The following is a 13,004-nucleotide window of genomic DNA, read 5'->3' on the forward strand; positions in this document are numbered from 1 at the left end:
CCAGCAGTGCCCAGAGACAGGAGGGGTGGGTGTAGAGTCCTCCCAGCAGTGCCCAGACGCAGGAGGGGTGGGTGCAGAGTCCTCCCAGCAGTGCCCAGTCACAAGAGTGGTGTGTGCAGAGTCCTCCCAGCAGTGACCAGTCACAAGAGTGGTGTGTGCCTATCACTCCCAGCAGTGCCCAGAGACAGGAGGGGTGGGTGTAGAGTCCTCCCAGCAGTGCCCAGACGCAGGAGGGGTGGGTGCAGAGTCCTCCCAGCAGTGCCCAGACACAGGAGGGGTGGGTGCAGAGTCCTCCCAGCAGTGCCCAGTCACAAGAGTGGTGTGTGCAGAGTCCTCCCAGCAGTGCCCAGACACAGGAGGGGTGTGTGCCTATCACTCCCAGCAGTGCCCAGAGACAGGAGGGGTGGGTGCAGAGTCCTCTCAGCAGTGCCCAGACGCAGGAGGGGTGGGTGTAGAGTCCTCCCAGCAGTGCCCAGTCACAAGAGTGGTGTGTGCAGAGTTCTCCCAGCAGTGCCCAGACACAGGAGGGGTGTGTGCCTATCACTCCCAGCAGTGCCCAGAGACAGGAGGGGTGGGTGTAGAGTCCTCCCAGCAGTGCCCAGACGCAGGAGGGGTGGGTGCAGAGTCCTCCCAGCAGTGCCCAGTCACAAGAGTGGTGTGTGCAGAGTCCTCCCAGCAGTGCCCAGTCACAAGAGTGGTGTGTGCAGAGTCCTCCCAGCAGTGCCCAGACACAGGAGGGGTGTGTGCCTATCACTCCCAGCAGTGCCCAGACGCAGGAGGGGTGGGTGCAGAGTCCTCCCAGCAGTGCACAGAGACAGGAGGGGTGGGTGTAGAGTCCTCCCAGCAGTGCCCAGTCACAAGAGTGGTGTGTGCAGAGTCCTCCCAGCATTGCCCAGACGCAGGAGGGGTGGGTGCAGAGTCCTCCCAGCAGTGCCCAGACGCAGGAGGGGTGTGTGCAGAGTCCTCCCAGCAGTGCCCAGTCACAAGAGTGGTGTGTGCAGAGTCCTCCCAGCAGTGCCCAGACACAGGAGGGGTGTGTGCCTATCACTCCCAGCAGTGCCCAGACACAGGAGGGGTGTGTGCCTATCACTCCCAGCAGTGCCCAGAGACAGGAGGGGTGGGTGTAGAGTCCTCCCAGCAGTGCCCAGACGCAGGAGGGGTGGGTGCAGAGTCCTCCCAGCAGTGCCCAGTCACAAGAGTGGTGTGTGCAGAGTCCTCCCAGCAGTGCCCAGTCACAAGAGTGGTGTGTGCAGAGTCCTCCCAGCAGTGCCCAGACACAGGAGGGGTGTGTGCCTATCACTCCCAGCAGTGCCCAGACGCAGGAGGGGTGGGTGCAGAGTCCTCCCAGCAGTGCACAGAGACAGGAGGGGTGGGTGTAGAGTCCTCCCAGCAGTGCCCAGTCACAAGAGTGGTGTGTGCAGAGTCCTCCCAGCATTGCCCAGACGCAGGAGGGGTGGGTGCAGAGTCCTCCCAGCAGTGCCCAGACGCAGGAGGGGTGTGTGCAGAGTCCTCCCAGCAGTGCCCAGTCACAAGAGTGGTGTGTGCAGAGTCCTCCCAGCAGTGCCCAGACACAGGAGGGGTGTGTGCCTATCACTCCCAGCAGTGCCCAGACACAGGAGGGGTGTGTGCCTATCACTCCCAGCAGTGCCCAGAGACAGGAGGGGAGGGTGCAGAGTCCTCCCAGCAGTGCCCAGACGCAGGAGGGGTGGGTGTAGAGCCCTCCCAGCAGTGCCCAGTCACAAGAGTGGTGTGTGCAGAGTCCTCCCAGCAGTGCCCAGACACAGGAGGGGTGTGTGCCTATCACTCCCAGCAGTGCCCAGAGACAGGAGGGGTGGGTGTAGAGTCCTCCCAGCAGTGCCCAGACGCAGGAGGGGTGGGTGCAGAGTCCTCCCAGCAGTGCCCAGACACAGGAGGGGTGGGTGCCTAACACTCACAGCAGTGCCCCTGCAAAGAAAAGGGTGGAGTACCACAGATCCAATGCCCACAAATGTCAGTCAGGTGCACAAAGATCCTGCAGTACATGTACCACATGTGTGCGAGGCTGGGAGTATACACATGCATAGCGCCAAAAAGAATACATGTACACATGAAGTCATGGCAACAGTCTACATACACAAGTACAGTGACCACCAAGGACGCCACGAATGATGCAGGTGGAGACATCGCTCAGCATGCATGGGCCAAGTCTAACGAGTCAGGTTACACAGAGGAAGGAACACACCTTGGGACGATGTCACCATGCAGTAACTGCTTACATGAACAAAGTTATGTAGCCAACAGCTTGTGATGGCACACAGATACCAGGATCCACCCTATGACCAGCACTAGACGACAATTCCCACACACCCAACACATAATCACCACCCAAAATAATGGGGCAAGTCGACCAACAGCAATACCAGACAGATTTATTTTTCCTTAGTGTACTAAGGAAAAATAAATTGCTTTAATCAGCTCCAAAAATATGTATGTCCCTTGAAAGTTCAAAAAGTACAATGCCCATAGGGCAATCCAAAGTTCCAATCCAGGTGGGGGACACAGTGGGACGCGTGTCCCCTAGCTTGCCTGCACAGTCAGACTCCTTCGTCTTCCAGAGCGGGGAGGGCATCATGTGGTGGGGAAGGACCAGGCACCGCAGGGACATGAGGGCGAAGGGTAGGCGTCGTGGGTGCAGGGATGGAGGACTCCACCACAGGGGGTGGGGCAGGGCCAAAGGCGGAGGCCAGGATGGTGCTGCACACCTTAGCAAGGTCCTCCAGCGACTCCCCTGCACCCGAAGGAACCACAGGCCCCAAGGAGGGGGGGGGCGGAGGGATGGGTTGCAGCGCCACTGGGGGAGGGTGTGGACAGGGGGGGGACTCAACCACCCTGACCGGGGACTCCCTTGACCGCTTGCGGGGTGGTGTCACAGTGGGGCTCAGGGACAGAGCGGCCTTTGCCGGATATGTGGCCAGGAGAGCTGAGGGGAGGGGATTTGGAGGGAGTGGATTTGGTAGAATGCGGACTCCCACTCTGGCTGCGTGACTTACGTTTTCCCCCTGACCCAGTGGGTGTGCCTACTTCACCCTGTGTGTGCGTGCCAGGAGGTGTGCGTATGACCTTCCCTGCTGGTGTGGTGCCTGTGTCTGTTGTGGTGGGTGCATGCTGACGTCTGGGTGTACGTGGGACAGGCATGGGAGTGGGAAGTGTGGATGGGTCAGGGGTACGGGGTTGGACGTAGCGCTGCAGGAGACCCACTGCTGCAGTCAGTGTCGAGTCAATGGACCTCAGCAAGTTGCGTTGGTCAGCCTGCGATGAAAAAATGCCCTCCAAGTATGCCTCCATGTTGTTCAGCACTTGGCTGTGGCCATGGAGGACATTAAGCATCGCAGCCTGACCAACCTGCAACTGCCGCTGGATGTCCACAGACTCGGCATTGGCGGCAGCAGTGGAGACAGGGGCAGGGGGTGCGGTGCCTGGCAGGAAGGAGACATGTGGTGACCGGGCACGCTGGGAAGGGACATGAGCAAGTGGGAGGCGGCTGATGGCAATGGAGGGGGCGGGCTGAGATGTTGTGCTGCTGTCAGCTGCTGGTGCAGCCTCCGCCCACTCGGAGAGATCATCCTCGGACCCGTCAGCTTCATATTCTGTCGTGCCAGTGGACAGGTCCTCTGCCTCACTCTCCTCTGCCTCAGTTCCACTCAATGTGCCAGCCACGATGTCAACGCTGGCACTGGTGCTCGGTCCCTCCGCTCCGTCTGTGCTCATGTCTCCCTCCGTGTCCCCCGACGATGCTGTGGGCAAGGTGAAGAGACAGCAATTAATCATACACCTGTATACATATGTCACATGAGTCCAATCTACATGGGTTACAGTGCATAGCCTGAAAAGAAAGATCAGTAACATCTACAAAACAAGGTACAGATGTAGGGCATGCAACACACAGTTGGTTGACCCACCATGCCACTGAAAAACCATGGAGAGCATGACACAATAGCAAATGACATGAAATGGAGTTTGACAGAGGAGCCATTCCCTGGCGACAATCCAGCACTGCATCTGCACCACACAGAGTTGCCGAAAATAGGGATAAGCAGGGACCATATCCATGAACTTGAGGCACATGCTGCATTGGTAATACTGAAAACATGCACAACATGACTGGCTCACTGCACCTTGAGTGTATGTCCAGACAAACATCACACACTGGCCAGACCTAGCAAGGAGACATCAGGATTTGACATGTAGGCTTTGCCCGCACCAACCACCCCCTACATGAGACAATTTGTTGAGACACAGGAAGAACTTACATCTCTTAGTCTGGGTGAAATACACAGGGGCTGCATAAATGCAAGATTGGACGCCAAATACCCAAGGTGCGCCTGTCCAAATAATCATGTACAAATGGTCATCATCAGATGATTGTGACAAGACACACAGGCACTGGCCACCGTGAGTATGAACAAGGAAAATCAGGTCAGGCTGTACAGTGGACACTTGTACTACATTTTACGTCAATATACATGGTGCCAGGGGACAATGGCACAGAGCACAACCTATGCTGTAGACACTGAGAGTGTCCACGTTTTGTGATGACACACATGACACCTAGGAAAATATGCCCTAGGGGACAGTAGTGGCCACACAACTCCATGGTCCTGAATGGGAATTACTGCAACACACGCCACCATCCCTGCACTATGCGTATCGCACACTCATGCACATCATGTCACAGGCCACAACATAGGACATGCGTGCTGTAAGGCATGACACTTGAGAGACTAACTCCCATGTCTGGACTCAGCATCAGTGCCAACTGACATGGAACCCACATGTACTGAACTGGACAGGGCACAGGCAAGGTCCCAAAACCTGTTACACACCACCCCCACACATGATGCTACAGGCATAGTTCACGTGGAGAAAGTGCCAGCCTACATTACCTTGTGAAGGAGTGACTACACACAGACCAGGGAACACATTGCAAGGAGGGGAAGGGAGGCAGGAGAGCACCGCTATACTGTGGGTAACTGGATCTGCACAGCACCTTTAAACCCTGGCAGTGTATCCATGCAACTGTGCACTTACAAATGCTGGTGACACACAACAAACACACATGTACCTACACCCTTACTGCTGCTGCTTCTCCTGTAAGCACCTGTCCAAGTCTGGAAATACCACCGCCAGCACACGCTTGTGGATGTGGGTCACACGGCGGCGCCCGCGGTTCATATGGGTCTCAGGTGAGTCCCCCATCAGGACCCGTGCGATCCTCCGCGTCCAGCACCGGATATCCTGCCAGCGTTTCCTCACCTGGGCCAGGCGCTGCTTGCGACCCTCCGTCCTCCTCACGGCACTGACGGCGTTCATCCATATCTGCTTCTTGGCAGAGGCGCCTACCTGTGAGGATGAACCAGTGACACTACATCAATACACCTGGCACATGTCACAGAGACACATATTAGAACAAATTTGCTGTTTACAACAAGGCATATTATGCATCCAACGCATTGCACCTTTGTCATAGGGACATGATCCTCTGGGGAAGGGCAAAAGCAGTACATGCCATTGAAAGTACACAGGTGGAATGAGGGCAACGACACAATTAATGATCCAGGCTCACACTGTGCATCAGAAGGTACACCAGGATAATGTGCAGCCCCTCTAAGCAGTCACATGCCACAGGCCACTGACGCTACCGCAGCAGAGTACACAGACACACACAGGCACAGGACATTCACCTACCATTGCCAAATGCAGCGACAAACCTCACTCTGCACATGTGCCACTAGACGGGGGAGGGGGCTCACAGGTGTGGGGTTGGCTCTGCACGTCAGACACACAGCACTGCTCCTTGCTCACATCACATGGGCAGGGTATATCCATCCCTCATGCAGCCCGGGTGCCACACTCCACATATGCACCCACCCACATGACAGGGGACTTACACACACACCGATGTCCAGGGTACGAACACATCATGTGGACACTCTCAGCACAGGTACACAGAACTAACACACATCTGTGGGTACAGTCACCTGTCACACTGGGCTGACCACATAATAAAGTGAGGACTGTAGAGGCTACATTCCCAGGAGGACAAGACAGGCAGAATGTGGCATGCACCATGCAGTGATTGTCACAGTAAACACAATGCAAGTGAGGACGGCAGACATGCACCACAGCATGCACTGGCTGGGAGACATCAGGCATTCCCCCCCCTGGGACCTCCCTACAGTACATAGCATGTGTGTCACACCTGGACACAATGCCAGAAGTCACAGTCACAAACAAGGGACACAGTCTGTGCCAGTAGACTCTGCACTCACCTGATACCCTGGTCGCCCATACAGCAGGGGGTACTGTGGGAGGATCACATCCAGCAAAGCCAGGTTCTCCTCCAGGGTGAAAGGCTGTGACCTCTCCACAGACCTTGACATGGTTCCAGGGAATCAGTAGCAGCAGCTGGGTCGTCGAATCCAAAGATGTGCAGGCAAGTGCTCCCTCATGGGACCTGGCTGCCTTATATCTGCCTTGCTGGCCTGTTTCATGCACAGGAGTACAGAGTGATTGGTCACTCACATTTGCATCCTATGTTTCCTCCAATCCCTTCAAACCTAGCACAGTCAGTGGGTTCTTATTGTGTTTTTTTCTTGAGCATGATGTCAACTCCAGAACCACATTGCAACAAAGTAGATTCATTCAAATTGACTACTGCTGTGCACCTGCTGAAAAAAATTCAAACTTTAAACTTGGTCTCCATGACAACCAGCATGCATGTAGGCCTTTATACTTGTCCCTCATGTGTCCCCTATGTAATTTCGAGTTTCACACACAGGTACGGTGCGTACCGGGGCCCTAGGGCACCACAAATGTATAGCAACGGCCCGTACAGGCGTGTGTACGGTTTGTATCACCATGGGTGTGCTCGCGTATGCGTACCCATAGTGATAGTGAGCGCACGCACGCGTGTACGGTCCGTACCACTATGAGTACGCATACGCGAGAACACCCATAGTGATAGTGAGCGTACAGGCGTGTGTACGGTCCGTACCACTATGAGTACGCATACGCGAGAACACCCATAGTGGTACGGACCGTACACACGCCTGTACGCTCACTATCACTATGGGTACACATACGGCAGCACTCCCATAGTGATAGGGAACGTACACAGGCCCTCTGAGCGAATGTACGGTGCCTTTCACACATCACAGTGGTGACAGGCAGCACACAGGAAGGATTAGGGCTGACATACTTGTCCATGGATGGACATCAAGGCATTGTCTGGGCAGTACTACATGTGTGGGGCACAGGTGTGAAAGGCTGTGATGTGGCACATTACTCCTGAGTTGAGAAGGCACCAGATGTATGATGAGATGTGTACAGATGTTATGTGTGACGGTGCAATGTGTGCCAGGCATGCCCTTAACTCCTTTGACATGTGTGCATGTCGTACTGCACACTTGGGATGAGCGTCACTGGCATGGCACAGTCAACTACACACGCAAGTATCCCCTGATGCCCGCTACAGGGGTTACCACACCAGACATGTGACTACCCATGGAGCACGATGTGACTATGTCATGTATGTGTGGGGTGTTACCATTAGCTTGATGTTGGTGCTCCCTCAAAAGCATCAGCTGTTGCAGCAAACAACATGTGTCTGTGTGTAGATGGACATGGCACACTGTTACGCACACCAGGCCACATGTGGTATCGGATGTGAGGTGCGTATGTATGCATGGGACATTGAGTAGCGTAACAAGGACATGTCTGCATCCTCTCTATGAATGTGTGGTGAGTCATTACATGTACACCTTATTGGCAAGGTGTGTGGGCTGTCCTAGTGTAATGTCATGTGACCTGTGGCTCTAGTGTTCCGCTACCAGTCTCTGCAATCGACATCCTACTTCTGCTGATGTGTTGATGTATGTCACTCCTGTGTTGCGTCTGGCTGTTCACTTACACTGGGACACAGCTAATCCCATGCCATGGCATGTGGAGGTTCACAATCTCCGTGTGTAGCTGGGTCTTGGTAGGAGTGTCACCTGGCAGCCATACGTGTCCCTGGCATGTGGCACATACCTGATTCCGTATGTCGCATATGTGTATTGACAGATTAACAAGTGCTCAGCACCAAAAAATTGTTGTTGTAGTGCACTCACTCTTCCTTGTCACTTCCAAATTACTGCAGAGCGCCGCCTCTTCCCCGAGCAATTCCGGACTTGGCTGACATGCGGGAAAATGACTGTATCCGGTGCTACCGCTTCCCCCAACCGTTGATTGTGGAGTTGATGGCGAGGCTGGCACCACACCTGCAACCGCTGCAGAGGTATCCTACGGCACTGACACCCAAGCTGAAGGTAATGGCAGCCCTACATTTTCTAGCCACGGGTACCTTTCAAAATACCATTGCTCATGTTGGTGGCATGTCCCAGAGCATGTTCTGCCGTGTGCTGCATGATTTCTTAGAGGCCATGTTGCTTCACCTGGATGAGTTCATCCATTTCCCAACCCCTGAAATGTTGACTGGGGTCAAGCGTGGATTCTATGCCCTGGGAGGGATGCCCCATGTCATTGGGTCCATAGATGGGACACATGTGGCTTTGGTACCACCACAGGCACAGGAGGTAGCGTACAGGAATCGCAAGCACTACCACTCCATCAATGCCCTTGTGGTGTGTCTGTCCAACATGGTGATTTCACATGTCTGTGCTCGTTTTCCAGGATCAGCACACGATGCCTACATCATGAGGCGTAGCAGGGTGCCTGAAATGATGACGCAGCTGCGCAACGAACGAGCATGTGTTGTTGGTGGGTACACTCTGTCTGTCCTGTATTTTGCGTAGACTTCCAGCACGACCGCTTCTCCTGTCCTACTTATGTCCATGTGCTTTCCATGTAGGGGACGCTGGCTATCCCAACATGCCATGGCTGATCACACCTCTCCGCAACCCCATCACGCCGGCCCAGCTCCGCTACAATACCGCCCATGGCCGGACAAGGCGAGTGATAGAGAGGACATTTGGCCTCCTGAAGAGCCGATTCAGATGCCTCCACAAGACCGGCGGCGCCCTCCCATATGCCCCGGCAAAGGTCTGCAAAATCTTCATGGTGTGCTGCATGCTGCACAACATGGCAGTTGAGAAAGCTGTGCCACTCATCCTGGATCAAGATGATCAGGACCATCCACCCGTGGAGGACCAAGGTCTTGGCAATGGGGCTAGTGATGTGGAGGATGTGGTTCCGCAAGAGGACATCCGGACTCGGCTCATACGCGACTTCTTTGCTTAGTGGTGAGTACCAGTGTCTGTGTGTGCATGCATTGGTCCCCGTGTGGCATGTGTTGCGATGTGTGTGTCCATCTGCATGTATGGCACGTGAGTCAGAGGTGTGTGTGGATGTGTCACTGGAGTGATGATGCCAGTGATGTGTATTTCCACAGTCATAATTGTGACCTAGCATGTTGTCATCCTTACATGTGTCGAGTACATGCACATGCAAGTGGCTGTGCTTTTTGTGGCTGACTTCTTGTGTGTCTCTCATCCCCAGGTACTTGCGCATGCCGTCTGCTGGTTGCATTGTTGTGGCACTGCTATTCCTCATGGACATGTCATCGTGTGCTGACTCAGCGTTACACGCACGGACAAGGTTGGAAGTCTCCTTAGGGTAAGGGATGCATCAGGGGTGTATTGGGTGTGGCAGTTGTTTACGATGTGTGCACACTGCCCCTGTCGATGTTTGGTTCCTCTGCAGACATGTCGCATCACCATGGGACACATGACATGCAGCTGGGTACACCTGAATAGATGGTCAGACTTGTTGACTGTCATCAGTGATGGGATTGTGGATTGTGATGATGGCATCAATGTGTGTTACACTGCCCTCGGACACATACGGTTTGCATTGGCTTGACATGGTGTGGGACTTCCACATCAGCGCATCAATGGTGTATGGCAGTCTCTCCGTGAGCAGCAGGGGGTGTTTAGCTGTTAGCCGACACTTGCCTCTGCAATCCCGAATACATGACTAATAAAGGTGTCCCTATGCCTCAAAGGTGCCTCTTCTCAGTCAATGCTGGTGTGTTGCCACGGTGCATCCGGCATGTCTGGCATGGTTTTCCGTGATAGTGGCTATGTGTCTATGTGTAGAGTAGCAAGATGCAAGCTGTTTGTGTGGGATTAGACTGTGTATTGTGCATGATGTCCATGACTGTGTGGGTATTGAGACATGTGCCATCCCCATGCATCCAACGTTGGCCAGGCCACCATTCTCTGCATCCACCTGACTCAAGCTTGCAGGACATGGTTCTGCCACCTGTCCACACATACCTGGGTGCCCCACAGGACACTCCACATGATCCCTGACCTCTGCGCATGGCTGTCGCTGTACTCAAAATGTCTGTCGGCACGGTTGTGCGGCCACCCCCTCAGCTGGTTGGGCCCATCACGGGTGTGTATGGTGCTCCATGTCTGTCTTGCCTAATACAATTTGACCCATGTGTGTCCTGTGCCAGACTCAGGCCCCAGGGTGTGGATGGTTGAAGTCAAATGAGAACTCAGGCATGGTTAGACTTTACAAGACACATGTAAGGTAATAATGCAAAATGTAGGCATCTTCTCTTTATGGTGTAACTTTTTATTTTGATTGGGGTACGGGGCGGGGTATGACATGAGAGGCTTTCCGGGTGTGTGGAATCCGAAGTTCACTAGGGGAGTTGGTGTCCTTGCCATTTGAAATCCTCAGAGTCCATGCCACAGTCTTTGTCAACATTGGTCAGACAGTGACCAGCAAGTCCATGTGGCAGAGAATGTCTTTTGCTGCTCTGCTGCTGTTGGTCCAGTGGGCCAGGTGCCAGGCCAGGTGTCCTGGGAGATGGTGCTGTTGCGCTGACCCTCACGGTCTTTTCCGTGGACGACCCGCCCTCCTGCGGGGACCCTCAGAAGCAGGCCGTGACGATGTTTGGGATGCTCCGTCGGATGTCTCCTCCTCCTCCTCCTGATCCCTTCCTGTGGGTGGTGATGTTCTACGCCTGATGGCACAGGGAGGGTTGCCCATGTTGTCGGCTATCCGACGGAGTGTACTGTGATTTCCCCTGAACACCGTCACAAGCTCAGCCTGTCTGTCCTCCATCCGCCCTTGGTGTCGCAGTAGACAGGCATGTTGCTCCGCAAGTTGCTAGGCCTGCTGGGTCTTGATCTCCTCGAGGATGGACACAACCTGGGCCATACCCGTGGTGTCCTGCCGGTATGTCTCCAGGATGTTTCTGACATGGGAATATACCCGTTCCGCAGCCAACTGGTCAGGCTCGCGCCTCCGCCGTCCTCCACTCCCACCACCCCTGCCCACTTGCGCCTGGCCTGCCCTTGTGGGCACATTGGGTCTCCGGGACCCCTGAGGGGTGGCATTGGCGTTGTCGCCTGCCTCCTCCTGGGTGCCCGGTACACAGTGTCCCTCCTGGCCAGCCTGGCTGCATTGTGGTGGTGGGGCAGGGATCCTGGGTGTCTCCTGGAATGTGGCAGGAGTGGGGGTGGTGGTTGGCCCAGTTGTACCTGACGCAGTTGCTGCAGGTGGTTGGACACCAGAGGGGCCAGGTTGGTCGGGGTCGGGTTCGTCCACAGAGTGGTGAGAGTCCTCGCTGCCGGTGGGTCCGTCATCCCGCCGAGCCGGGTCCTGTGAGTCTTTCCCCCCAGTGTTGGGGGGTGATCCACGACGTTGACCTGTGTGTGAGAGAGACAATGTTAATTTTGTTCCATGCAACATCCATGTTTCATTGGTTTCTAAGTTGGCACATTTCCTCTGGGAATTTGGATATGTCTTGCATTCCACTCACAGTGCACTTGTGCATGTGTATGTCCCTTGGCCACAGCTTTTGCGACTTTACCTATGTGTGGCACAGTCTTACTTGCTGCGTCAATTGTGACTGCAGTCAGCAGTGGAGTGAGCAGGTGTGGCGAGCCATGCATTGGCGCCTTCCGTGTTGCACTGTACGTGGGCACATGGAGTTGTTCCACACACTTAGATAATGCAGGTGGCTGGCGTTGTGCTCGTGCACAGGTTGAGACATGGCCCAGTGTTTTGCCATGGAGAAGAGGGGGGATTCAGGCACTGGCCACCCTTGTCTACATGCACGCAGTCCACCTGCTGACGAGCAGACATTCCCACACCCCCCAAGGCTGAATTGGTCTCCCTGTGTGTCCCTTTCTCACTCCCTCTCTGTCCCCCTCTCCCTCCCTCTGTGTGTCACCCTCTGTCACCTCAGCCAAGCTTCCTAGGCACACACTTTTTGCAGATCTTTGACTGGCCCTTGGCTTGGTCATGTGAGTTTGTTTCTGATCTGCAGGCACCCATTGGGTGTAGTGTCTGTGTCTGCGCTGCTGCTGTGGCGGTGTGTGCTGCCACTCATTCACAGTGTTGGCTGTTCATTAGCTGCTGTCATGTGCAAATATGTGCCGTCACCCCCATGTCTTAATGCAAGGCGTCCGCCATTTGCTGGCAAGTATTTCCTGTGTGGGGACACACTGTTTGTCTGGCTGTGACCTAGGCCATATGGGCAGGGGGCATTGTTGTCTGCTTCTGAGTTGCACTATGTGATTTTTGTGGCCCACACTCCCGCCACCCGCCTTACCGTGTCTTGTGTTGTTGTTTTCTGTGGCCTGTGACTTTGCATTGTCCAGCTGGATGCATGGGGCATGGTGGCGCCAGTGGCATGTGCGTGTTCATGGAGTGTGGTTGAGTCATGTGATAGCTTGGGGTGGTTGCGTGCCTGTTTGTGAGTTTGGTTGTGGATGACGTTCCCCCATGTGAGGTGAGTTGTTTGTGTACTCACCCGGGTCTCGCAGTCCGTCTAATCCGTCCACTGACACCACCGGCAGTATGGCCATCACCCTCTCCTCCCAGGGATGGTAGTGTACGGTTCTGCGGGGCGGCCCTCCTCCAGTGACGTTGGCCTGGTTGTGGTCGTCGGTCATTTTGGCTCGGACCCTCCTCCGCAGATCGTACCACCTGGCTTGGCATTCATG

The sequence above is a fragment of the Triturus cristatus genome, chromosome 8, assembly GCF_964204655.1.
Source record: "Triturus cristatus chromosome 8, aTriCri1.1, whole genome shotgun sequence".
NCBI classification, from domain to species: domain Eukaryota; kingdom Metazoa; phylum Chordata; class Amphibia; order Caudata; family Salamandridae; genus Triturus; species Triturus cristatus.